The sequence below is a fragment of the Rhodnius prolixus genome, unplaced genomic scaffold, assembly GCF_049639745.1.
Source record: "Rhodnius prolixus isolate KJV_2025 unplaced genomic scaffold, Rpr scaffold_7, whole genome shotgun sequence".
In the NCBI taxonomy this organism is placed as follows: Eukaryota; Metazoa; Arthropoda; class Insecta; order Hemiptera; family Reduviidae; genus Rhodnius; species Rhodnius prolixus.
In genome coordinates this window covers 36,447,097-36,474,569 of record NW_027411582.1, presented here as the reverse complement: position 1 = coordinate 36,474,569, position 27,473 = coordinate 36,447,097, and the positions used below count along the sequence as shown (strand labels likewise).

The 27,473-nt window shown below is 32.8% G+C and overlaps 1 protein-coding gene and 1 long non-coding RNA gene across 8 annotated transcripts in view; both read left to right on the top strand.

Moving 5' to 3' along the window:
* LOC141447567 (serine/threonine-protein kinase 32A) overlaps nt 1-27,473 on the top strand; it is a 387,735-nt gene that overhangs the window by 251,323 nt on the left and 108,939 nt on the right. The gene's annotated exons all lie outside the window — the stretch shown is intronic.
* Nucleotides 9,908-12,546, top strand: LOC141447565 (uncharacterized). 5 transcript variants are annotated; one of them, XR_012454454.1, is made up of 6 exons: nt 9,908-10,435; nt 10,505-10,581; nt 10,652-10,674; nt 10,794-10,968; nt 11,943-12,007; nt 12,299-12,546. It is a non-coding gene; the product is annotated as an uncharacterized lncRNA (long non-coding RNA). The 5 variants fall into 5 exon arrangements; XR_012454450.1 differs by lacking the exon at nt 10,652-10,674; XR_012454452.1 differs by lacking the exon at nt 10,652-10,674 and having other exon boundaries at nt 10,505-10,604.

Sequence of the window (27,473 nt, the reverse complement as noted above, 5' to 3'; positions counted from 1 at the left end):
TCCCCCGGCATTTTGTTTTGTTACAGATAAGCCTACTCTCTACTTTATTTTCACAGCTGTACAAAAAAAGTAAATTGCCCAACATAAGAATTATTATCATGAATATATGTAACAATTTAGGTAATTTATGGATTTGGTTTTTTTACCCCGTGAAATGAAGGCACCATTTCATTTTTGTTGTAAGCCATTACGACCTCAAAAATCCATTACGTCAAAGATCTTGCGGAAAACTCATTTTCTCAAATTTCATTTCTCTGTAGCAGCTCATCTTAATTCTTTAAACGAACACCGTAATACCAGGAAACCTCCAAGAAGATTGAAGAGAAATATGGCTTCGCGATCTACATACTCTCATCATAAGAGCAGACTACATAATGGAGTGACACCACTGGGTGCCTTCTCCGCTTAATATTCTTGGTATTAGGTTATCATGTACCACATATAATTTTTACAACAGCTGTTGCAGTTGTAAAATCTCTTAAAAGATTAAAAAAACTATGAAATAAACTTGCATATCCTTGCCTTCAAAAGGTGTCTCCACAGGCACAGAGAGCAGTTGATAACCTCCTGGCTGATCTGGCTTGCGAGCCAGAGGAGACAACCTTTGAAGGCACAGTACATGCTGCACAATCTGCGTAATGTGCATTATTTGATAAATTAAGGAATAAGTTTGTTCCTTTAAATGAAAGATATTTATTACTTAAATATGTGGCAGGTGATTACCAAAAACCTTCTTGTTTGTAACAGATGTAAAATTATTTTTTAGCCATTTTGTGTATGCTTGTGAACATCTAAAGCTCTTAACATTTGATTTTTGTTTAGAAAATCACTCGGAAAACTACTTATTTCCCGATATTAAGAAAAATACTAGCTTTACTACCTTGGCAATATTTTCAGTAGAAAGGGGATGAAAAAATACAATAAAAATGACCTAAACGCGCGCTCTTCTTTCTCTTAGATAACAAGTTAAAAAATTGAAATATGATTAATAAATACCAGATTTTGAAATGGCCTAGCACCTTTAATTTTAAAGATATCGAATTGCGGTTTCCTGTTTATTTCATAACTTTTTTGTACTCTTTAAAACTGTGTATATGAAAATTGGGGGGGTCAACTGCGAACCCTCACTTTTGGTCGCGCGTCAGCCGCGCATGCGGGCAGGAATCTAAAATCAAGTCACATATTCTGAAACTAGAGGTGACGATCGACAAATTTTTCCTCTACCATTTTTCGCTCAGATCAACCGTTTAAGCATGAAAAGCATTTGAGCCGTCTTAAAATGAACATATAGTACATGTATAAAAGAAAAAACGAATTTTGTTAACACATTCGATAAGCTTAAATATCACACACAATTAACTCAATAAATAAGCTTTCCCCTTTTTAAGTTTAATAAAACATAAACTACGGCCAGAAGAAATCACGTGATCGCACCAGATTTACTTCTTCCTTTGGGATCTAACCGTTCATCCAGTTATAACCAGATAATTTTCTGAATAACCACTTCCTTGGGATTGTGGCCCGCCATTCTTCGTAAATTACAAATGAAACCATAATTTCAAAAGTTATGAATGGGTGGGTTCACACAGTACTGAGCAATAACTGTGGAAAGGCTATCTAACTGCAGTGGTATTATACGAGTAGCTTCAGGGGTTTCCTAGTATGTTATTGAAATGCTCATGTAATACCCATAGTATCATGAATATTAATTTATGCTAAAACAGCTGTTGGCAATGTTGGCAATACTATCTCGAGATATTTTGGTACATAACAACTGCCGTCTACTACCTTAGAAAATATAATATCATCCCTATATTACTACAAGCCCCTGAAGGTATTTCGCTTCCAAGATCCAAATGAGAATTAGTCACCCTAATCTTTACAGTTGGTGTTCTTGCCAGGAACTTATTTTCCAAGATGACGTAACTTCCATTTACACGTAACACCCAAATTATTCTTTCAAAAGAGAAAAGAAAACCTAGTTTTCAATTATTCTTTTTAATAAACCAACAATGACTGTTGGTTTATTAATAATAAAAATCAGTTGGAATAATATGCGCTGACAATTAAATAATTTATCGTGATAATCGCTAAAACAGGAAGTTGAAGGAAACGTTAGATTTTGTATCATTTGTGTAAAAACAAAAACTAACCAAAAAAAAAAAAAAACGGGACAATAACTAATTTGTTTGATTACTTCCGCCCCCCACACACCCGGATTCAGTGAACCTATAATATTTAGGCTGTCAAATTCAATTAAGCTACAAATTTTTCAATAGAAACGAAAATAATTAACAAAAAAGAAAAAAAGAAGCTTATCCGGCTTTGTTTTTCACGCATTTGTTGGGCAATGATTAATGATTTCTGCTGTAATCGCCATTTCTACTAGAAATTTATAAATAGCAAAATCTAAATTGATTTTATGACATTATTTTATTAATTATTTAAATTAAAAAAAAAAGAAGAAAAACAAGCAGAAAATGTAATTGGAACTATAATTTTTCTTAATAATGATTAAATACATGAACAGCTGTTGCCAGGAAATTGGGAAACTAATTGGAAGTAATATTTGCTGTCGTTTCCTTGGGGGGAAAAACTTCGATCAATCAATCGATTGTTGAATATAATGAAAGAAAATTCTGCACACAATTAATTTTACTTTAAAAAAAAAAAAATCTCAAGCTTTAAACATTTAAACTTCGAATTTATAAATCATTCTTTGCTAATATTATGGAGTATTCTTTGCTAAAAATTTAATAGTAAAGTATGTTTAATAATAAAGGCGGTTATAGATAGGCTAGACCCGCAAAGCTAAGATGTATTGTTGGTTTAGTGGGTTCGACTCCCCGGGTCAAGGTCTTGGATTTTATTTAATGGTTAATATGAGAAAATAGTAAAGTATGTTGGGCGGTTATAGGCTAGACCGGCATAGCTAAGATGTATTGTTGGTTTAGTAGAATCGATGCCCCCGGTCTAGATCTTGGATTTTATTTAATGGTTAATATGAGAAATTTGTAGTAAAGTATGTTAGGCGGTTATAGGCTAGACCCGCATTGCTAAGATGTATTGTTGATTTAGTGGGTTCGACTCCCCGGGTCAAGGTCTTGGATTTTTTAATGGTTAATATGAGAAAATAGTAAAGTATGTTGGGCGGTTATAGGCTAGATCCGCAAAGCTAAGATGTATTGTTGGTTTAGTGAGTTCGATTTCCCCGGTCTAGGCTTTAGATTTTATTTAATGGTTAATGTGAGAAATTTACAGTAAAGTATATTTGCAAATCGCCTCCGTCCACGACACCTAATTTGTTAGTTGGACGTAAAGCCCGCCTTAAAAAATAGGCGATTACTTTACTTTTACTTTTTAATATTTTTGTGATCTTGAAATATTAATTTTTAAAAAAAACAATCTATTAAATTAGAAAGATTTTTAGGTTTCTGGAAGACTTGAAACGTCACACTTCCGGTCTTAAATGTCATTTCCCTAAAGTCAGCCCAACTACCGTCACGCTAACAAAAGTAAAGAGTGGGAACTGAATAAATTTTGCCCATTATCTCCTTTTAGAATAGAGATTCTATCTGCTTAAGTTATACTTATTATAAATTCTAAATGATATATATATACAGGAATATATAATCTTCTAACAGTTATATACAAAAACTTTTTGAGCAATAGGAACAACAAATGCGATCTGGAATGTAAGAGTTCATTCTGATGAACAACTAAATCCACGGCATGAAGTGGGTACCTACTTAGAATTCTACACAGTGCCATTCTAAATAGAACTAACTCCTCTTTATAGAGTTAACATAATATTAACTCGAACTACTTTTCGTTAACCTTAAAGCTGTGAAATAACTTTAAATAACTACTTTGCTAACCAAACTTACAAATTTAAGTACTAAAGCAACGGAAAGTTATATCTATTTTATTTAAATATTGTATTTTTACTTAATATTATCATAATGGTTAAAGAAGAAGAATTGCAATTATTGCAAATTATTAAAATTAATAAACCCTATTTAATGATTTCGAATGAGAAATTTATAGTAAAGTATGTTTACTAATCGTCTCCATTCACTATCTTTAATTTAATTGCTATATAACTCTAATCAGTCGCCAATATGGTTAAATGTGAGTGCAGGAAGGTCCTACATAAGTCTAGTGAGTCAACAACTTGGTAAATGTGAGTGCAGGAAGGTCCTACATGTCTAGTGAGTCATTAACTTGGTTAAATGTGAGTGCAAGATAGTCCTATATAACTCTAATCAGTCGCCAACATAGTTAAATTTGAGTGCAAAATAGTCCTACATAACTCTAATCAGTCGCCTACATGGTTAAAAGTGAATGTCAGATTGTCCTACATAAGTCTAGTGAGTCGCCAACATGGTTAAATGTGAGTGCAAGATAGTCCTATATAACTCTAATCAGTCGCCAACATGGTTAAAAGTGAATGTCAGATTGTCCTACATAAGTCTAGTGAGTCATTAACTTGGTTAAATGTGAGTGCAAGATAGTCCTATATAACTCTAATCAGTCGCCAACGTGGTTAAATTTGAGTGCAAGATAGTCCTACATAACTCTAATCAGTCGCCTACATGGTTAAAAGTGAATATCAGATTGTCCTACATAAGTCTAGTGAGTCATCAACTTGGTTAAATGTGAGTGTAACATAGTTCTTTCCATATAAGTCTACTGACTCCCTAACATGATTAAATGTGAGTATAAGGTGGTCTTACACAAATCTGGTGAGTCACCTTTATGGATAAACGTGAGTAAGTGTAAGATGGTCCTATATAAGTCTTGAGAGTCACCAACATGGTTAAGGAACTATTTCATGGAGTTGCATAGAAATATAAAACCTTCTGAAAAAGTCCAATTTATAAACCTTAAAAAATACTGAGGAGAATATCAAGAAATAGCCAAGCTGTAGTAACTACATTTATGTTTACAGAAATTGCCGCTAGAGTTCTCCACCGGATGGAGCGTTATAGTAAGCTTACCTCCCATTTAATGGCGGCTTACATGCTCATTTCTCATTTATCTATTTCTCGATTAAACAATACAAATTCTAAACTTTTTTTATTCTATTAACGATAGTTATGTAAAACATTAGGTATTATCCCAAAAGAAATATTTTTTATTGTATTTTTAAACAGAAATTGTTTTTCTTGCTTAAACCGAAAGTTTATCAAATACCTATGGGGGAAATGTTGGGAAAAAATTTTTAAATTAATTATTTCATTGATTTTATTACGTTTAAAGTAGTGGCCAATCACAGCGTAGTATGGTGGGCGTGTCATGCCCACCTCTAGTGTAGTCACGCCCCGCCCAATGAAAACCAGTTATGGGTGGATCCAGAGCGTTCTAACAATGGCGCTTCAATACCTTTCACTTATATTTCTAAATCTTTTATTATTTTCTCATATTTTATCATTTTTTTGTTCTTGTTATTTTAGAAATAATAATGTTACGTAAATATTGAGAAAATATGCTGACAATTTTTTTTTTTTTTTAATCATTTTAATCATTTAATTTCAATCACAATTTTCTTAAGTTAAGATGGTTTTCGAATAGTTTTTGCCACTATTCGACAGTTTCACTTCACTTTCTCACGAAAAGAATCTCATATGGACACTCACATGACTTTTTCTTACCATAATTTACGAATATAATTGAATTTTATTGTAACTTAGTATTGCTTGAAAAAATGGATCAATTTAATAATAATGTTGATAGAATGCGACACATTCCCTCTGAGCCAAACTATTAATTGATAAAAAATTACCAGCCAAACTGACATTTAAGCTTAACTATGCCATTAGATCAGCTTCAAATGAATCCGTTTGGCAAATCGATAGTAAATTACAGAAAAAGCCTTTCTTTTAAAACTGCACATCCGGTACATTAGTGTTCTTTTTTCTTGGAAGTTTGGTTAGAAATTTAATGAACAAACAGTTAGAGGTAGATAAAACCTTAAAATGTCTAAAATAGAAGTTTAGAAAACCTTATTTAACGACTCGTAAAATAAGATAGTCAGTCCTTATGTAGGTCTAGTGAGTCACCAACACGGTTAAATGTGAGTGTAAGGTTGAACCTATCTTGGTTTTAGTTAATCGTAATGCTTGTGAAGTCCAAGTCTGAAAATATTAAACCGATAAGGTTTTTTGTTGGAGATACTGAGAAAGTTGGCCTCGCCAAAACGTGGTTTGAGAGTTGGGAAGTCATTATAGTGAGTTATTAAAACAATCTGATTATCGATTAAATTTGAAATTTAGTTCACTAATTAATTGTAATATGATTAAAAGTAGGATTAAATTCTAATTAAAATTAATCGATCAAATTTATGATTAAATTGTATTTTTAATCAGTGCACATCTCTGCTTAACAATAACAATGTAAAAATATGTAAAGGTGCTGACGACAACGCGACACAACCTGAATGTTAGGTTACAGTCTGGGAAGGTTTAGCGTCACTTTAGAGTGTTTACGTTACATGGAGTGTTTTCAAAGTGTTTAACAACGGTGAAATATTACCACTAGTAATTTAATTATTCTTTACAGAATAATAAAATCTGTTTCGTAAACCGTCTTTCAAATATTATATTGTCCATAAGCCCTGAAGATGACCCCTATGACCCTAGGTCGAAAGGTCGGCTAAACAAAAAATAATGACTGAAATTAACAATATTCTTTCTTCCCTTCCGCATTAATGATGAATCATTTACCAAAATCAATGAACGAAATTCAATCTGTTGTAATGTGCTACATGAGTACTCGTTAGTGATTGTAAGTTATTTAAAGTAATTTTCTGTTTTTAGTTGTAGTACAAGTAAAGATTCCAAGTACAAAGTATTAAGAATCTGTTAAAGGTAGCACAGAATAATGGAACAGTTAAGTAGTGGTCAAAATGTTTTTAGGCTAGAGTGGTTAGGTTAGAATTCCCAATGTTTGAAGGGAAAATAAGGGCAAGACTTTCTAAAGAGAGGCTGATATTAAAAAAAAAGATATAAGTATTTGTGAAAAGGTTTACTGTTTAGGCCCTACCTAGACTGTGGAGTTATAAGTGTTGTCTTCGAGTTCAACATGATTCATTAAGTTTCTAGAAAGAGCTCATCCTCCTTCATCATCATTCAACACATTCAAGATACTATCCACTTTACTTCCAGATCATCACAGACCCTACGAGACCCTAGAGGGAAAGGTTATCCCTTCCTTTATCCTGTGCCCTAGATTATTAAACTAAATGTTAATAATTTAATACTAACATATCCTATTCCAAGTAATCTCCCACCAAACATTACAATGTTTTGCATAAATTAATTCGGTTGAAGTAACCAAGTCTATTTTAATGCGAAGTACAATAATAATAAAAAGCTCTCCTTTAAAATTCAAATGCTTTAAGTCATGAACTTAGTACTTAGTAAATGAACATTTATTTTTAATTGAAATTCATCAAGTTACCATGGTTTATAATTTAAGTTAAACTTTAGTTTGTTTAACATAAAATTTTATGATTTTCTAAATAGCTTTCTTTTTTATAGATTTAAATTTAATTCCCAATAAATATCCCTAAATTTTGAGCATTATTTATCTAAGGCAATATTTTATTCCCTTCATGAGAGATCTTAACAACGTTCAGAACATGCTGGTAATCTCTGTACCAAAAACATTGTTTCTATTACATAATTTTATGGGCTAACACAGAATGAAATTCAATTCAATTCTTCGATCCCTTTAAATGAAAGTTCAGTATCCATTTAAGGGGATAAAGAAATAAGGGGATTGGCTTTCTTTCCCCCCCCCCTTAAAAGAGAAGGAAGGAAGGGGGAGAAGTATTAGCAGAAAAAACAAAAATAATTTTTCAAAATTTCTCTTGAGATTGTGTAAGCACTAGACGTGTGAAAAGGAGAAGTACCGGATTATTGAACAAAGATACTTGATACTGACAAGTATCTAAGTAATGCCAAGATGTTTCAAGATTCATAATTTTATCTTATAACTTAATCGCTTTAAAGATTATAAAGAGAAAGAATGTAAACATGTAAACAGCACAAAGAATACACAGAATCAGTACCAACAAAGTAAGGACACAAAAATGGACTGAAATTTTAAAAATCAAAAACCAAAAAAACAGGAAATTAAACTGAGCTTGCAGTTTGAAGATTCAATTGTTATGAGCTTAATAAAAATGGTAACGATAGAGAGAAGTTGAGATGGTATGGAACATCTTAGGTGGATGGCTTGAGATGTTCAGAGAACGGTATGGTCCCCTTTCGGCACAGAAAAATGAGAAAAAAAACTGCCGGTTCCTTAGAAACCTAAGACAGGGAAACTAAAAGAGTCTGAAGTTTTAAAGAGAAAATTGAGACTTGAAAGTTGGACAAAGTAGAAGAAATCTCCAAAGTTAAGTAACAAAGTACTAATCTTTTAAGTATCAGAAATTTGAAAAAATCAGACATATAATTTGTATAGATGAGTTGAAGAGATCTAGCCGCTTAATGTTGTTCAATGAACAGCTTCCCAAGAGGTAAGAGTAAATCTGGACCATTCACATAAGCTTTTTAAGAATTGAAAACTAGAAAAATATCTTAATTCAATCGAAATCTTGTTTCTGCCCCAATTTTTTTTTTTTTTTTTTTAAATAGCAATATTTAATGTGTACTTAAATCAATAATGTATGATAATAAAATCAGATAAGCTGCTATGCATTTGTTCGTGCGATATGAATCAAGATGCAAAGAGATATCCAGTGCACTGTTTTGGAATATCTACATTTTATTAGATGAAATCTTGTTAACGGTAGAATGGAGCTTTCTATGAGTTAAGTACGTTTTTCCTAATTTTTTTTTTGCGTAATGAGTGACTTGGAGTCAAGTTATACACCAAGATATAAGCTTTTTAATATTCATTTAATGTTGGGCGAAAAATCAGTTAGAATTTCAACTTTTTGCATTATTTACTAAAGTAAATAAAGATTTAAATACAAATTTTCCTACCTTAGAAAACACCTGACAGGTCACAAAATACACCATGTAGAAAACACACTAGACACTTTACAACGCACTGCAAAATTGAAACCGCACCTGCAAAATTCAAAATAGTATTAAAAACTATTTCTAAAAATCACAAAAAAACAGAAAACCATAAAACAAATCCTGAAAAAAACTTAATGAAATGTTAAAAATAATTAATTTTTTTAGAATCATTTTCAGTGTATAATCTAAAACTAGAAATTTTATTTAAAAATATCTTTATTCAAAATTACATATCTTGTTCTTAAGATAACTACTGCAGATGAATCCGATTGCCCAAAATGTTTGGAAATGGTATAACTATGAATGAAATTACTTTCTTCAGTGGAGAAAAATTCATCAAGAAAACATCAGCATAAAATTCAAACAATGATTGGATACAAATAGTATTCTGAAGTTTTTGTTTTTTGTTTTTACTTCAAATACGTAAATTGCTTTTCTACCACAATTTAGAAGTCATCAGGAGTATTGAAATCTTTAAGTGGTTTTGTCACATCTTGCCAAATTTACTACAACCATAGGAACATTTCCAGAACATTAGAGATTCCACGTAAAGCCTTAAGAAATCTCAATTTGTATTTTATTGGCACTGAATGACCTCTCAAAATTGTTGTTGAGTGGAAAAAACCATCATCAATTACTAATAATTAAAACATATCTTAAGAATCTTCTACAAAATTTATTTATCGATTTAATTCAATTCGCATTATAATAGAGAAATTAAAATTTAATCATTATAATATAGAACATTGATTTTTTTTCTTTTAGATTTTGATGCTATAACCTTAAAAATCTTTTTTATGGGATGTGCTGCGCGATAAAAATTTATTTAGACGAGGGAGGCGCCAAGTACTTCTAAGGCTGGAAACAGTGGAGCGGCGAGCAAGGCGGCGATGATAGCGAAGAGCGAAGCGGCGAAATCAAACACAAGTAAACATATGGGACCGCGCATAGTGGCGAGCAAAGCGAAGATAGAGCAACTCTATCTATTTCTAGTTTTTGTTTTTGCCGCTTTGCTCTTCGCTATCATCGCCGCTCCACTATGTTTCCAGCGTAATTGGGAACTGCTATTGGGAATTACTACTACTATTATCAATTTAAATATCAAATAAATGCATCGATGGGTACTTTGTAATAAATATCGATTCAAAAGACAAAAATAGTGTGCTACTTCGTCTTTGCTGTATCACTGAATGTTTAGTGTAATTGCACGCCATTAAGTTTCCATTGTTGTTGAAATTAGTGAATTGTATAACCCTTTTACTATTGTCACAAGATCATTACTGTGAACTGTGCTCTGCTAAGATGAATCTTAAATCTTATAACAATTAACAGCAAGGTTAGAATGTTTTCTATGTTCATGGACCACGCGGATGGATATCTTAAGAGATAAGGTTATATAGGTAAATTAGTTTGATAAATTCCTAAGTTTTAATGATGTAATAAAGAATAAAAAAGGATCTGGGTTCAAGCATTTTGATGGAGTTGAGCTTTTTGGAATTTTATTGCTGTCAGAAAAGATAAGGCATGTTTCAAAATTATGTCGAAGGTGTGTTTCAAAATTATGTCAAGGTGAGTTTCAAAATTATGTCGAAGGTGTGTTTCAAAATTATGTCAAGGTGAGTTTCAAAATTATGTCAAGGTGAGTTTCAAAATTATGTCAAGGTGAGTTTCAAAATTATGTCAAGGTGTTGTTCGTAGATATAACTACATATAACCAGTTACAATTTAGTAAAAATGTACATTTATGTTGCATTTCAGGCAGAGTTATGATAATCATTCAAAATCTTACAAGTTTCTAATTCAAGTGAAAATGACTTCAAAAAAACAAAATGCAATAATTTAAATCTAGTTCCATTTGAATGAATATTCCAGAAATAGATCTTAAAGAAGATCAGAACTTTTTCTGAAGTTAAGGGACAAAATAATTTAAAAGGTACGTTTTCAAAAACACAATTACTTCATAGTGAACAAATAAATAAGTTGCAAACGGAAAATTAGATAAATTTGAAATGAAACTCAGCTATATTAGTCTAAAGAAATAATGATACAAAATTTCTTAAACTAGAAGATTCCAAAACAAAAATAATGTTAAATATTTATCAATTAAAACTTTAATAATACTTTGCTATTTGTCAGTAAAATGTTCTAATAGAACAATCACTCTTGAATTAGTAAGTTATCGAAAATTAAAATCTCAACTTTGACTCAAAGCTAGAAGCCCAATTTTCAGTCATCAATTTTGTTTCTTTTTCAAAATTATTCTTTACAGAAATTTAACCCAATGTTCACAATTACTTTTAACTGCAAATTGTAATAGGATGCTGAGCAACTACATCATCAATTATTTATGAGTTTATTCTATTCTCTAAAAATTCTAAATTCTAGGAGCCAAAATTTCCAAAAATCACTTCAATTTCTATTTTTAAATCATTTTTCATATAAATTCTAACTCATTTCTGATGTTTATAAAACATTTTAAATGCAAATTGGAATCAGGAATTAACTGGCTCAAAAACTGAGCACCAAATTTTACTTGTTCTTAATTATTTTTTGAAAAATAAAAGATTCTGCTATTAATTTTGAATCAATCCAAATTTTATTTAATTTTAATGAAATCTGATATAATTACTTACATTTAAACGTCGATTTGAAGATTTAAATTGTAGAAATTAAAGAACTTTTAATCCGCCATACTTAATTTTGGCTAGAAAATTCGATTCAAATTTTGTTCACTAAGTTATTTAATTATAAAATAAGTATTCTCAGTTAATTTCTGCTGTAACGATACCTAATTTTATGTTTGCCTTTTAATGCAGTCAATGTATTTAATAAACTTTCTCTTTTATAATAATTTAATTTTACTTACATACAAAAAAAAAACGAAACTTCTTGCCAAAACGCCATCAGCTAAGATTTTAAAGTGGAGCATCCAAGACCTGCCAAATCACCTTAGCCGGAACTACATTTATTTGGTATATAAAGTATTTATAAATTTTTTTATCTTTTTTTTCGAAAATTTGAGCCTAGACGTTTATTTAATTTTTTTATTGCTTTAATTTCTGTTGTAGTAAAATTGATTAATAATTACCTTATTTAAAAAAAATAATAATAATTATGAAGTCATCTAAGTTCAGTTCAAAATGTTATTAATGCTTAGATATTTACAGTTGAATATTATTATAATTAATTAATCTTATTTTTTATTTTATTATTATCTTTAATAAAATATTTATTTTAATTATAAATAATAATATATATTCTAGGTGTAAGGACCGTATCCTGGCGAGAATCCATCTTGTTTTTCGTAAAAGGTCTTCCAGATGCCCCAACTTTATTTCGTGACGTGTAAATTAGTTTTTGAAATCTTATTGTATAAAACATAGGAACAGAAACTGTTTCTCATAATTAAAGGTGTTTAAAAATTGTGATCTTTTATTTTTAACAAAAGTTAATTTATATTGTGAAGCAAGTTTTGAATGAAAAGTAAAAAAAAAAAAAAAAAAAGTCACAAGGTATGTGGAAGTTGGATTTCTTTATTGTTAAGTTTGAATTGATACTTCTTAAGTTGGCTAAAATCTCTTAAAAATAGAAATATTAAAGAGTTAATTTTTATATAGCTATAATCTAAATGTACCATGGATAGGATGTGACGTATTACAGCGGATAATAAATAGGGAATTATATAGAGCTTATCGATTTCAATTCACATCTAGCAATATCGTAGTTAGCAACAATTACTAGACTAAAACCCTAGGATTTAATTAAGTGCAGCTTATATGGGATCATTTTGCTCTTTCCAATAGAAACTTTTTCATTGTTTTCTGATGATGTCAACTTCATCTGTATCAGATAATTAAATCTATTTAATGGGAATAATGTAAAGGAGTAAGGTCCTGTAACTTTAGATTCGTTTTGTAAATCATAGATAAAATTTCAATTAGTAGAAATAGTAATCTGAAAAAGCTAAATTAGATAAGTTTTATTTTTTAAAGTGAAATATACTAAATTTATTTTATGTTTTTGAAGTCTTTAAAAAACGTCTTCTTTTTTTTTGTATCTACAAAAAGAAAATGTTACATTAATAAAATAATAGCAATACATAAAGACAGCCTACAGTACAAATATTTAATTTTTGACTTTTATCGTCACAGATAGACTAGGGTGGCCTCAAGGCCTACGCCACTGCGACCCCTTTGGAGATCTATTGTAGCTCCCCTCGCTCTAGAGCTCACCCGTCCTTTTGATCAGACTCTTAATGCTGGAGAGCGGCTTCCTGGGTAAAGCTCACCAGTCTTGGTTTTTCCTCCCCGAGAAGTAACAGCCACCTCATCGTCATCAAATTACAGTAATTGTTTTAAATTTTTTACATTTTACTTTGAACAAATCAAATTATAAATAAAAATAAATAATTACTTTAGTATGAAACTCAAATGAATCCAAAATCGAATTCAAAGTCTATTGAAGCAATGGAATTTAGAAGTAAAAGGTTTTGCTTTCCTTAGTATTTGTTATTATTTGAATTTTTTTTTGGTACTTCTTTTGTTTGATTCGGGAATAGTGAACTAGAAATTATCATGGGGAGTTTTTACTTTACTGGAACCAAGGTGACAAGACTTTTCTATGGTTAGCACAGTAAGGATAGAGAGAAAAGATAATTTCAATTCCTGTTTTTCTGCGATTTAGTAACTCCTATTGGTATGCTAGTAACATATAGCTTTCCATTAATAATTATTATTGCTTTTTTAATATGGGTTCAATCTAAAATACTTCGAACTATTGTAAACGCTCCATTTTATGTCTCCCAACCTGGGACTAGATACACTGACCTTAACCATTCCTTCTGTTACTCAAGGCGCTAAAACAAGATACAGAAAACTTCATTTTAACCTGCAATCTCATGTAGATCCTCTAGCTCACAAAATCTTCCTTCAAGAACTCTTCCTGATAACCCGGGAACAAGACGCCTTAAGAGACAGTGTGGCCTCGTGATCTCCTCTCAAGTGAAGAGGAGTGAGGAGACTAATAGTCTAATATTTTGGAGTGTTACCATTGCGGTAACTTCTCCACTCGTTTGTATCTGCCATTCACTTCTATCATTGTTACTTATAGCGCCAACGCGCTGATTGTACCACTAATAGAAAAAAGAAAAATGGGTTTACAGAACTTTAAAATACTTTTTAAAGGCACATTTAGCCAAAGTTCATTGTAGACAAAGTTTATCTGATACTATCAAGAAATTATCTGATTAAACAGCATCAAAAATGGGGGAATCTAATTAATTTTACTATTCTGAAAGATATAAATAATTATTTATCTTTAAAAATCATCTTACTTAACCTTATTTGAACATAATTTGCAATTTAGATAAGTCTCAAAACGGAGAGAGAAACATTGTACATAATATTAATTAGTGAAGCTGCTTAACTTGTTTAATTTGCTTAATGGATCAAAAAGCTTATCTCTTATAATCTATTCATAGCAAGAGTATCCTATAAATTGAGCTAAAATGCAGAATATTCTTACTGGAATAAAGTCAAGAAGCATCAAAGCATACTCACGGACTAAAGTTGAGCTTTTGTATGCCCGATTAACTTAGGGAAGTCAATATCGACCTCGTCAAGAAAAACCAGCTCGTAAGCACAAAGGATTTGGTTGCCGAGGTAAGGAGCAAAAGATTGGCATGGCTGGGACATTTGGAAAGAATGGACGAGGATCGAGCACTGAAAAAGATTTTCCGGAATTGGCCAGAAGGAAGGAGGAAAGTGGGAAGACCTAGAAAGAGATGGTTGGAGGATGTGGAAGGAGACCTCAGAAGGCTTGGTGTGAGGAATTGGAGAAGAAAGGCCACAGATAGAGAGAGCTGGAGGAAAATTACTAAGGAGGTCAAGGCCCTTCAAGGGCTGTAGTGCCATGTAAAAAAAAAAAAAAAAAAAAAAAAAGCACAAAGCGCCTATTTCATCCTTCCAGACACTGTGTTTCTGGATTTCCCTAATGGAAATATCCTTGCTGTTCATCTTCTTTTTTTTTTGGAAAGAAGAGGCATTTTTCATTTTTTTCTTGTCAGTTCTTTTGGAGCCTTCAATGTCAATCGTATAGACAGCTGTAAAACATAAAATGTTCTCCTTATCCATCCTGTCTGCTATCTTGTGGTTCTTCGAGTAACTAGAACATTCGTTCTTGTACTAGAGCCGTGGTTCCCAACCTTTTTTTTGACCAGGGACCATTTTAATATTTTTGTTGTTAGCAGCAGGGACCATAAGGTTCAATATTACAGTAAACTACTTTTAGACTTTAAAAATAAACTTCAATTAACATTGTGATTAAGTTTTCAGTTATATTTAATGTGCTTTTTGTGCTTGCATTTTCTTAACAAGATGGGTAATGCTGGGGGGATTAGTGATGAGATTGTTCAAAGCTACACGAATATCACCAATTGCTTTTAGCCGACTGTTGGACATAGTAAGAAAAAGTAGAAATTATTAAAACTGTATTCATTCCTTTGACCTTAACATACTATTCGTGACTGATGCCCTAGCACTAGTAAAAAAAGAAGGGAATAATCTTAGTTATGAAGTTCATTTCAAAGCCTTGGACTGTAATCAATGGACGTCTTATCCAATCATGCCTGTTCAAGTTAACAGACAGACTCTCTGTTCACAATGAAAAAGCCAAGACTTAATTAATCCCCTTTTTTTTTCTGAAATATTGCTCCTCATGTTCTTGTCAGCAGAAGGAAGAAACAACTTCTTATATTCTATTAGATTTTCATCTTTCGAGAAATCTTGCCACTTTAGCTTTTGTACTGTGCCATCCCATTACTTTTATTTCATTTTTTGTATCATTTCTTCTTCTATTTGATTTACAATGGATGTTATTCTCAGATCATTTACAGTATCTCGTAATTTTTATCATTTTTGTCTTCTAATAAGTCGAATCGATTTCAGTCTTTGTAGGTTGCCTTTTTAATTAAAATTCCTTCTTTTTATTTCATTATTATATCTTTTAGAAAATAATCTTCCATCCTGCTTTCTGATAAGATTTGCTTCAATGTATCCATTTTTATCTTTTAATGATTGATTGTAAGTATGAACAGTTCTTACAGTATTTCTTGCTGTAGATCAATTTACACCTCAGATTTCACGTTCAGATTTCAGAAATCACTTGTTTGTAGGAAATAAAGGGCACTCCAAAAAAATACTTCTTCCAGTAAACTATTGCAGGACTATGTTGACACAAGGAATTTGTATAGAAGCTTAATTAAAAAGAAAAAGAATTTATTTTGGGAGAATATTAAACAGAATATGCGCAATGTAAAAAACAACTGTCAGTTTTGGAAAACCATTAGATCCATCAAAGGGTTTAATGCGAACATTAATGAAATAGGGATCACTGAATGGGTTGATTACTACAAAAATTTGTTCGGTATAAAGATTATAAACGAGACACAATTCTTTTCTGTAACTCATCCGTTCTTAGATACGCCTTTCTCTTTAGTAGAGTTACAAACCTGTATTCAAGCTAGTAACAACAATAAGGCACCAGGGTTCGATGGCATTATATACGAGGTCTTCAAGAACTTAACACCGGAATGGGAACATTATCTTCTCCACTTATTCAATAGTATCTTGGATAATGAATGCCCCCCAAAATCGTGGTCTAACGCCAAACTTCATTTAATCTATAAAAGAGGGAATAAAAAAGATCCGGACAATTATCGTGGAATTTCCCTCATTAATTGTATCGCTAAACTCTTTACTGGTATCTTGGCGAAAAGGATTCTAGCTTGGGCTGATAATGAGAATATAATCCCGGAAGAACAATCTGGCTTTCGGAGTGGGAGAAGCTGTGTAGACCATATATTTACGCTTACATCTTTGATGCATATTAACTTAAGAGAAAAAGGAAGTTATGTATTTGCCGCCTTCGTGGACTTTAAGCAAGGCCTTCGATTCCATAAATCATAACTTATTATGGGAAAAATTGTTCCTTCTTGGCCTTAATGGAAAACTCGTGAGGATATTGAAAGGTTTATACGAGATGGCAAACATACAGATAAAACTGGGAGATTGCTTTTCTGAAGAAATAGGTGTGACCTCTGGACTACTTCAGGGTGAATCTCTTAGCCCAGCTCTATTTATCCTTTTTATTTCAGATATTGTAAATTACTTTAGAAGTAACGGAGCTTCAGGATTACGGGTCAATAGTTCAACGGAAGCTATAATGCTTTTATTTGCAGATGACCTGGTATTGTTGAGCCGCTCCTGGTCTTCAGCTCAGAAGAATTTGAAAATTCTGAATGAATATTGTCATAATAATTATTTAAAACTAAATCCGGAGAAATCAAAGGTTGTGCCTTTTCACAAATCTGGGAGAATTAAAAACCTAAAGCCTTTATACTGGGGAAATTTGAAATTAAAGGTGTGCCATTTGCGGCATCTGGGAAATTTAAACGGGCTTCGGAACACTTCATACGGCGTTCAGTGATCGCAAGTGCTAAGGTAAGGGAAATTCTTATTAAAGGGAAAAGTGATTCTTGGGATTCGAGAATGACCTTGTTCGACTCCATGGTTGTTTCTACACTTCTTTACGGTTCTGAAGTCTGGAGTTTGAGGTACTTTGAATCCTTGGAAGTGGTCCAGACGAAATTTTTAAAAAATTTATTCTTATGGCCAAAATTTACCCCTAATTATATAGTAATTATATAGTACGACTAGAGTCCGGTAGAAAACCTTTGTCAGTCCTAGTTTTCGGTAGGGTAATAAATTTTTGGATTAAATTGCTCCAACTCCCACTTGAGAGTCTCCCAAGACAATGCTTTGTACGATTGTGCCAACTGGATCAAGGCACCTGCAATAATATTGATTATAATTGGGGATCACAAGTCAGGAATATTGCCATTCAACTAGGGGATCCCTTGGTGATGAATTCAGAGAATGCTAATATGGTTATTGAGAATAAGAGTGGACTGTTACAGAAGATGAAAAATAATCTCCTGAGTCTAGATATTGATAGAGCCCTGAATTCTGGTTATTCCTCAATTTACAGAAGTATTTGTGACTTTGCTGACTTGGAACCCCAATACTACTTCACGTTAACTGTTAATATTAATAAATTAAGGGTTATTAGCCAATTAAGAATAGCAAATAATAAGGTAGTTAGGCTATTGATAAATGGTGAAGTATATATTACTTATATAAGGAAGAGGTTTGCAAATTGTGCCAGCATTTGATATTGAATTCTGTTGAACATCTCTTATTGGAATGCCCTATTTATTCCAGCATTCGATCTAAGTTTCTGAAACAGTATATTGTATCTCATGAGAGCACATCAAATCTGGTTAATATCTTAACTTTTGATACTGTTGATAAAATAAATAATGTCTATTTTTAGATATTAGAGATCTGCGGATTGTCAGCAGAATTAAAATAAAAACCAACAGCATTTTCAATATAAATAATTATTGTTTTATAAAGTTGAGGAACTTAGTTTCCATTACTTAGGAGCTTTGTTTTGTTTACTTTCCTTTTTTATGCAACATGCGAAATTTTGAGAGCTAAATTTTAATTTATTTTTCTATCACGTACCTTATTATTTTGTAAGTATATTGGTAAATTATTTTTATTTTGCAAAAGTTATTATTTTAAATTGTAATAGAGAATGTCAACTCCATGCTAACAGGTGTATGTTCCTTTATAACAATAAAACTATATTCTATTCTGTTCTTGTAAGTATGAACAGTTCTTACAGTATTTCTTGCTGTAGAACAATTTACACCTCAGATCCTTTTTTTATTTTTTCGATCTTTGGGCCAATCCAATCGAACAACAGGTGAGAGGCCGTTTTCTCGTCCTCTTCCTGACACAATCTGCACAACGGTTCCGAGCTAATAAGGCCCCACCTTGCGTAGATGCTTCCTCAACCTTCCTTGCCCCGTGAATAGGCCTGTAATCGGAGTAATCAGAATTCTACCCAAGCACAGGGTCTCTTTGGTTCTTGGTTTTCACAGCCAAGGCATCATAGTCTTCCTGTGTTTGATCCCCAGGACACAACACCCAGTTCTTTTCGTGCTCCCTCCAGATCCAATCTCTGAACGAACCGAACCCCTGGTAATTCCCAGGACAGGCCTACGGGCCGATGAAAGGAGTGTTAGATCCATTCCTGGCCAGATGATCAGCTTTCTCATTCCCTTCAATCCCCCCCCCCCCATATGACCTGGCAACCATTCCGAGCCGAACTTTGTTGCTGTAGGGTCTTCCTGCATTCCCAGACCAGGGAAGAGGTAATTCTGAAGGTTACAAAAGCCTTTAGTGCAGCTTGGCTGTCTCGAAAAGATGCAAATCTCCCTATTTCTAGGTTCCATCGGCAGGTTTTCCTCGGCACATATTTTAAAAAGAAAAAACCTCGGCCTGGAGATACTGTGGCGTATCTCCCAAGAGCACTCTCAGTGAGTATCTCAGGTTTAGCCCCATATACTCCAGTCCCAGTCCCACAGTCCATCTTGGAGCCATCGGTAAACCAAATGCCTCCCTTCCGGTACTGGTCCATCCAGTTCACCCTCCATTCAGTTCTCGGTTTAATACACACCTGAAATGGAGTCTCGAAACTGTATTCTCTTTAGAAACTATTTATTCTTCCTATATTTTTCAACTCCTTAAGTTTAAATCCTCCATCCATTACCGTAACACTAGATCTCGCTCATCTGATCTCTATATTCCCTCTCACCGTACCTCATCCTTTGACAAGTCCTTCCTAATACGTGCTACCTCTCTCTGGAACTCCTTGCCATCATCTGTCCGCCATGCTCCTACCCTATCCATCTTTAAATCCCGTCTATTCAGTTATCTCCTTTCTATCCAGCTTCCTCCGAAATTCTAATTGTTTTAATTTATTTCCTTAATTTCTGCTGTTTTATTATTTTATTTTTACTTTCATTTTCACTTATTATATTTTCACTTTTGTAAATACTTATTTATTAATTTAATTTCTGTATAATCACAGGCCAAACTGTTAAGTCCTCTATTTGTTCCTGTATTTATTCTTAGGGGGCAATTGTCCCAGAATAATAAATTTCTTTTCTATTTCTATTTCTATTCTTCAAAACTCATTCATTATATTCTTCTTTCTTTTCAAGATGGTTTTTGTTTCTCATTTTAGCCAAGTTTCATAGTTTTCTGCTTAATCATTTAATATTAATCAAAGGGAAGTTTATTAATTCGTTCATTAATTCTTTGCTGTTCTTTTATTATTAATTCTGTAAAATTATCTTTCATTAAAATTCATTCTATCTTTATTTTCTCATTATTTGACTCATAAAGTTTAATTAACTTTTTTTTAAATTTTTTATTATTATGACGTAATAACAGTTTGATTACAAAGAATTTCCATTATAGGTAAACATTTTTGGTAAAGTTTTTTTTACAGAACTTCGTCCTGATTTAGGTAAACACAAGTCCAGCCCTAAGGGCTAGGAGTTTTTCAGTATATTTATTTTCAATTCTTGTTAATCTGAAAATTAATTCAGCCCTAGTTTACGTATTGATTAATTATTAATAAACCACCTAATTAATAAGAATTAAAAAAATACTTTATTACATTGTAGTCAATATTCAATTGAATAACTTTTTGGTGCTTTCATATTCAGTATTTTCTGTTAGTACGTACATCGAGTGACACTCCCTTTAACCAGTTAAGCGTGTAATTTAATTTTTAAAAAAACCCTCCACAGTGTGCGGAATTAAAATCAGACAATGACAGTGTGTACGAGCATGTCGAACGCAGGGCAAAACAACTAAAAAGTTTACAACGTCAAAATATAGTCACTGCAAGCGACTTTTTCTGCAATCTCTCTCTGGGGGGCTTGAGATTACCAGAGCTCTTCTGAGCTCATTCCAAAATCTTGCACCGCTTCTTCACGTTATGCATTGCCTCTAGTTAACTAGGGACGCAAGAGCTTTTTTACAAGGAAGAAAAGAGCTTTTTGAATTCTATGCAAAATGAAATCATGCTCATACTGAGGTCTGAATCTCTATCTAAAAGGCAAAAAAACGGCATTGCACAAGGGTTGAGAGCTTCTATTTGTGTGCGTAATTCTCGAATCTCTAATGCGTAGACCAAACATGTACCAACCACTTATCATTTGGCTGGCTCCCACCACCTCTCACCGTATAAAATACTTGGCAGTTCTATTGGTAAGATAAAGGAAACATCCTACCAAATAATATTCTTATTGTATTTTATTAAAATTTCGAGTTTTTTGTAGTTAATGGCAATTTTATATTTTTCACTACGAGTATACACGTCGAACGCACCGTAATAGAGATTTGGATTGACGTGTGTACACGTCGAACACGCTTAACTGGTTAATTATCTTACCTAGGGTTTTTACCATCCTCGGCCTATCCCTTTTGCACCTCGTCTGAGGGACTCGTTCTGACACCTGATTAGGTTATCTTCTGCTCATGAACTCAACAAGCCTGAGATATTTGAAGTTTAAGCCTTCATTTTTGTCTCCTCTGTTCCTTAATGCTTAATATTTTTCGTACACTAAGGTGCTAGCTGTTAGAAATATCACTCCAGTACACAAAAAACGTTTTTCCATAGACCAAGTTAATGATGTATGGAGAAGTTCGTGATGAGATCCGTAAAAGCGGGGGCATGTCAGATGCTGCTTTACAATTTCACTTTGATTGCGCCCCCCCTTATTCTGGGCAGATTATTCCGTTGAAAGTACTTATGTACTATGATCACGCGAAAACATGCTACAGCCACACTCTAAGTCTGTGGGGAAAAGAAGTTTTACATCAACGTTTTGTTATTTCTTTCTTTCTCTGTCTCTTCTTGAACGGCTCATCTTATACTCTTGTCTTGTTTTGGGTGCAAGGAGGAGGTTAGGTGTAGTCTCATTTACCTGGAATAGGTAGAATGCAAATGAAGGCTTGCATTGCATTTACTCATAGAAATGCACAAAAAATAGCTTCTAAAATTGTTCTCTATAATTTGTGCAGAATCTCTTAGATCTGAAACTTATCATTTTGCTGAGAAATTTCAATTAGGGCGTACTTAAGGTGGGATTCTGATTAGGCATACCAGAAGGGTTTTTACAAGAGTATAATTTATGGTTTTACAAAACTATATAATGTAAATCAGAATTAAAAAAGATAATTAGTTTCAACTAAATAATATGCTGAATTTGTAGTGCCTTTTTGTAGTGGTACTTGAGCTGGAATACCTGCAGGTATTTGCTTAAAACCATAATGAAGTGATTAGTCTAGTCCAGAGGTCGCCAAAGTGGCCTATATAGACCCCCAGGGATCTATTTAACAAAAATAGGGGTCAATCTGAGCAAGGGGGTCGAAGGAAAAACAATTTCGAACCTAATACAGCAAACCTTGCAAAGAAACACCAGGCACACCCATCTCAGTAATTATTATTTGACAAATACTAAGGTATTTAAATTTCAACATTCAAGATATTTTTTATAAAACTATTTGTTACACAATGTAAAATTACTTTAATAAATGTTTAAATTCATAAAATAAATGTAAAAACACAGAGTACCTAATAGATAGTTTTGATTTTTAATTAACTGAAAATTACTTTTATGGGGGGGATCGATGGAGATTTAGAAAAATTATATCAAAAAAGTTTGGCGATCCACTGCTAGTCTAAATGGCTAATTGATGCCAGATTTGCATCAATAATCATCGCGTATTCTTTTTCTTATCTGGTCATCTTCCAGTTGTTTCCTGCAGCATCTTCCTGTTCGGGCTTCTCTCACTTATATTTTTCTAAGGAATACTTCAGCGTTTCGTATGACGCCCTTTTCCAGCATCCATTATCAGGCTAATTCTTTTCTTGTGATTCAACCATCATGTCTACTTGCTGCGTAGATTCATTCGAATTTTCCTGAGCATTGATTGACCTAAAACACAGTGTAGCTACAGTCTCAGAAAATGGTTGAAATTAAAAATAACTACGAGAATATGTTGTAGTATCACATACTTCTTTCAATAAAAGTGTTTTTTTTCAGTACAATCAATTACTTTTTCATGTAAATATTTCTCTTTACAAAGAAAATTTATTTAATGGAAATAACTTACCTAAATTCTATCTCCAGCTTTACTGCATTGTTCTGTAATAAAGCCCTGAAGTTAGCGTGAGTACTCAGTAAATATTGGCATAAAACAAAGCTTTTTGTAGAGAAACAACAACAACAACACAAAAATAATGAAATTCTACCTACATGTAACCTTCCTCCAGTAAGGTTTTTGTTCTGTGTTAGGTTAAACAGCTTGTGTGTAGTATTTCTTCTCTTGGGTTGTACACTGGGCCAAAAAAGTCTGTGAACACTAACCTAAATTTTATTACTTTTATTATTATCTTATTAGAAACTTCTTTTATTTTCAAATGAAATATACTATTCGATAGAGAGAAACCAGAGTTTTTCATTTTATATTCAATCTTTTATTTTTGTTCAGCAGGAATATCACAATTAAATGTTTAACAAAACAACACCCCAAACGAATGCAAAAAAAGTCTGTGAACACTTTGCAGAAATAAATCATTGTTACACATTGTACGTGAATTATAAATTTTAAAAACTTGTAGGACCTCCTATGTTCCTAATCACTTCCAACAAACGAGCTTTCATCGATCCTAATAATTTTGTGGTCGTCAATGTTGGAATTTTATCCCACTCTTCTAAAATAGCGTTTTTTAGTTGTTCACGGTTTCTTATTCCTCGTTTATTTATTTCGCGGCTGATTTCATCCCACAAATGTTCTATTGGGTTAAGGTCTGGCAATTGTGGAGGGGTGTTTAGGCGCCAGAGTGTATTATTTAAAAGCCATTCCCGAGTTTTTAGTGCGGTATGTTTCGGGTCATTGTCTTGTTGGAAGACAAACGTTCCCTCCAACCCTAATTTTTTTGAATTTTCTTTTAAATTGCGTCTTAATATATCCACATACACATATTGGTCCATCATACCATTAATTAGATCTAACTTGCCCTCTCCTTTAGCACTCATGCACCCCCACACCAGAATGTTGCCTCCCCCATGCTTAAAAGTTGGCTTTATATTTTTCATTTTCATAGCTTCATTTCTTTTTCGCCACACTTTTTGTCGTCAATCAGACCCACATACATTGAATTTCGACTCATCTGAAAAGATTACGGTTTCCCAGAAACTAGAAAGCTTAGAAACATATTCTTTCGCGAAATCCAATCGGCGGTTACTATTTATTTTATTGATTAAAGGTTTTTTCCTCGGGACTCGACCGCAATAATCGTATTCATGTAATTTATTTCTAATTGTCTGTGGTGTTACGCTTACACATAACCACTTGATAATTCTTGACTGATTTTTTGAGCGCTTGTCCTGGGTTCTTCTCGAACAGACTTCAGAATTTGCAGTTTATGAAAGGAATTAAGTTTTGGTGGCCGTCCACTGCGTGGCCTACTAATCACATTTCCGTACTTTTTAATTATATTATGCACCGTTGAAGGGTTTTTTTGAACTATCTTTCCTATTTCTCGAATACTTTTTCTTTCATTTCGCAACGTCACAATAAGTTCTCGAATTGGTCTGGGAACTTCCATATTAGTGGTTAAATATGTACTAATTAGAGTATTTATTCACAAAACTGACTGTAGTGGTTTCTACAATACAATAGAGAACTTTGAAACTTTATTCAATCGTTTTTCTGTTTGTTATCTTAATGTTTTTACATATTTATACAGCTGTTCACAGACTTTTTTTGCATTCGTTTGGGGTGTTGTTTTGTTAAACATTTAATTGTGATATTCCTGCTGAACAAAAATAAAAGATTGAATATAAAATGAAAAACTCTGGTTTCTCTCTATCGAATAGTATATTTCATTTGAAAATAAAAGAAGTTTCTAATAAGATAATAATAAAAGTAATAAAATTTAGGTTAGTGTTCACAGACTTTTTTGGCCCAGTGTATATTCAAACGTTCAACAGTGAATTTACAATATTAACTTGTGTTAAAGTGTATTTATTCTTCAGTTATGTAAATAAAACTTTGTATGTTTTTTGAACATTATTATTGATCAAACGAGTTAATTATTCATTCTAAAGACATCGTGTTATTACTTATGGTGAAAATGTTAACATTTTGTGAGTGAACAACCATTTCATTTTCATTTATTTCGTGAAATTAATTTAGTCAGTTCTTTTTAAGAAACTATGAATTTAAATAGCCTTAATAGGCTAATATACTCTTTTAGAACGTGATCATATCTTATTGATTTTTTTTCAAGTAAAAAGGTGAGTTATACAGTTTTTTGTTTGTAAGCTCTTAAAACTTTCTAATAATGGTATAAAAAAGAAGTATTCATACATTTAATTTGTTAATTCTTTATTGTGAAATACGTACTTTTAAATAATGTACAGTTTAAAACTTGATTCTAACCAATAAATGCACTTTTCATAGCAAGTGCTTTGACTTATCTTCCAAAAAAAAGTACGAGGAATGTTCAGATCTCTTTTAAGAACTCATCTTGATTATAGATTATAATTTGGAATCAATTCCTGGACACTTGAAGGCTGTTCCAATTGAGAAAGTTCTTGGTTCGCTTCCTGTTTACAGTTACCTAAAGAAAACATCGTTCCCGTTTCTACAGCTATCTTTCAATATTCTTTTCTCTGTGCGCCAGGAATAATAAGCTCTCTTTCTTTCACAATTTTTTTCCCATTCTCAGAATAGAGACAGTCCTTACCTGGTTTCTGTAATCTCTTTTCATTGGTACAACCTTCTTTCAATGCGCTTTACTGCATACGAGGTGTGGCTATTAAATAACGAGACTATAGCTGTAAAACATTTTATTTTAAATTTATACATATTTAGTTATTATCACCTTCAATATACACCCCTCCCCTATACCGACAACGCTCCATGCGCATTTACCATTGTTCGAAACAGTGTGGAAATCTGGGAGCTTCTGCATGACGCGTGCAGCTTTTTCTTTCACTCAGCTTCAACGGACTGAAATCGTGTTCATTTTAATACAGATTTGACTTTGGGGGAACAGATAAAAGTCAAATGGGGCGGCCAGGTCAGGCGAATAAGGCGGATGAGGCCTAAAACTGGGATGTTGTACTTGGCTAGAAACGTCGTCTTGACAGACAATGCAGTGTGAGCTGGCGCGTTGTCTTGCGTTGGAGAACCCCATGACTTGTTCTTCCACAAATCGGGTCGTTTTTTTTCCTTACTCTTTCACCAGAGTTGAGCAAGCACCTCACCGGTAGTAATGTTGATTAATTATAATCGAATATTTTCATCCGTTTCTCTGACGTCTTCTCGGCCATCTTGGAAACGCTTGAACCACTCAAAAACTTGTGCACGTGATTAAAATTCATCGCCAAAAAACTTCTTTTAATAAAAGTTTAAGTTTCAGTAGCGGTTTTATCTCAAGTTTTGATGTGAAATTTCACGACAATTCGTTGCTCTACTACACATGTGCAGTATCACATGTTTTTTGGCAAAACGAAACTAACACCTCTTACACAAACGACGGTTTCGGTCAGACAGATTTCTCTACAAACACGTGAGACGCTACAATCGAAAGAGAAGGCTTTACGCTGCACAGCTGTAAGGATTTGTAGCAGCATCAGTCTCGATATTTAATAGCCACATCTCGTTCCATTCTCTGTTTTTTTCGAAAGATACTTGCAGCTAACTAAACTTGACTTAGATGTAATTTAAACATTTCAGGATTTGAGAAAATGAAAAAAGAAAGAAAATAATTCTTTAAAATTAATTTTCTTATCATTATATTTGACAAGTAATTCCATTTTGACGTGAATGCATCCTACTTTATAATTTGTTTTAGTGTGGTTTATTCCTTTTTTTATCCCTGTATTTTTATAAGAAGTATGAAGTATGTTACTTCTTCTTGATCTTCGTTGACATCACAGCTCTTTAAGGGGCTTAGACTTATTCTACTTCTTGCCTCATCTTCGTTCTCTCTTCAGCCATCTTTTTCCACCAATTTCTCACTCAACACCTCGAGATTTTGTTCAACCTGTCATCGTAACCGGTATATTCCTTACTTCTCTGCTAGGTGGCCAGTAAACAGCAGCCTTCTTTGGTACTTTCCTTCACCTCCAACCATATCTAGGTGTTCCAACCGTTTCAGCCTATCTTTGTTTTATACCATGTCTTGTGGTTGTTATAATTCTTGGAGGGACCTAAGTCCATCGCTTCCATTTACTGGACCACATACATTTTTCCCCAAATTCTCAACATTTTTCTAGCCCAGATGTCAGAGCAGACATCTTCTTCTTTTGAAAGCATCCAATTTCTTTTTCTCCTGAGATTAGTAACAGTCTTCTTTATGACAGCTTTCCTAGAAGGAACGAACAGAACGATCTGCAAGGCCCCAAAACATTTATAACCTGTTCAAAGCCTTGTTTTG